This window comes from Chrysochloris asiatica, unplaced genomic scaffold (assembly GCF_000296735.1).
Source record: "Chrysochloris asiatica unplaced genomic scaffold, ChrAsi1.0 scaffold00274, whole genome shotgun sequence".
NCBI classification, from domain to species: Eukaryota; Metazoa; Chordata; class Mammalia; order Afrosoricida; family Chrysochloridae; genus Chrysochloris; species Chrysochloris asiatica.
In genome coordinates this window covers 3,001,972-3,003,673 of record NW_006408792.1, presented here as the reverse complement: position 1 = coordinate 3,003,673, position 1,702 = coordinate 3,001,972, and positions in this window count along the sequence as shown.

The window sequence follows — 1,702 nt, the reverse complement described above, 5'->3', positions numbered from 1 at the left end:
GCTGAAATCTTAGCAAATGCAAGTTCTCAGCAAATGCAAGAGGGCCAGTTGATTAATGATGCAAGCTATAAATTATCCATTTAGTAAAAAAAAAAAAAAAAAGGAGAAGTCAAGCAGAACTTTTTCTTGGATATAGCTCTCGAACTGCAGAAGTTCTTTTATTTCATTGTAAAGTAATAAAACCACATTTCCTAATCATAATGTATGATTCAGACTTACTACTAATTAAGATTGACCTTGGATCTAACTAGTAGATTTTATTATGTTTTCTTTTTCTGACAATAATTTATTTTTCAGTTACTGGGGTACTAACAAACTCAGGTCATGATCTCTTAACTTTCATTGTATTAATGGGGGAGCCCAGTAGCGCTATAAGATAAACATTGGACTGTAGTTTATGAACTGCAAGGTCAGTAATTGGAGCCTACCAGCTGTTCTATAGCAGAAACATAAGGTTTTCTGTTCCTACAAAGATTTACAGTCTTCAGAAACCCTATACAGTTTTGCTAGGTGTTGTAAGCACCTCAGTTGCTCTTAGCAACAACATTGTGTAAATGGAGTACTGCTGTAAGTTATGCATGGGACTGGTAACCTTAAGGCTGGCATTTCAAACTCTCCAGCTGCACCTTGTAAACCCTATACAGGGTACCTAAGGGTCAGAACTGACTCAATGACACTTAACAGCAATTACATTATATAAATATAATCAACATTTTCAGAATATTTAATGAAGGTAAATGAGGATAAAACTCACTTCTGTGTCACAAGACATGCTCTGTATATGCATAGGCATGTTGCCAGAATTTTATACATAATTTTGTCATTTCTGTGAGTTCTATGTGTGTGTGTACATTATTTATGTGGGCGCAATATTTGCAAAAAATCTGGTAACGGAACTTAGGTCAGAATAAAATGTTGATTTATTTTCTGATTGTCCAACATGATTCGTAGCAGTGTAATTTAGGAGGCCCTTTCTCAAAGAATTACTAAAATGTTCAGTTTCCATATAGGTTACCAGTGTGTAGATAGAAATGGAACAAAACAAAAAACAAAATTTAACGCTTAGAGGAAAAGACTCCTTTTCTTTGGAGCATTTGCAAAAGAAAATCTGCTGAGTTTTCCTCAGGGTCCCCAGGCCCCTTGGGGTCAAATAGTTTACTTTGGCCTATATCATCATAGTTGACTTGTGACTTCCTCTGCTTTTCCTCCCCCCTTCCCAACCCCCCACCGCAGTGCTCTTCATGAAGGACACACCATAATCTGTTTTGTTTTTCCAGGTTTCCATGAAGCCAACTCTGTGCAAAAGCAAAGGGACTTCCAATGGCGGCTCTTGGCTTCCTCAGTGATAGTTATCAACGTTCTACCAGAGATATTTTAAAAATTGCAGGGAGTTTTTAGGCTCTTTCTTGGATCTGGCTTCATTTGATCTTCTATATGCTTGACGGGAGATTTTATGTTCTTATTTAGCTTAAAATAACTTAAGCCATGAGCACACATGTGTGGAAAAATATTTAAATAATGTTCAAGGATATTAATTTAATACTATGTTGTTGTTGTTGTTAAGTGCCGTCGAGTCGGTTCCGACCCATAGCGACCCTGTACAGAGTTTCCGAGGGTGTAAATCCTTACGGGAGTAGAAAGCCTCATCTTTCTCCCGCGGAGCGGCTGGTAGTTTCGAACCACTGACCTTAAGGTTCGCAGC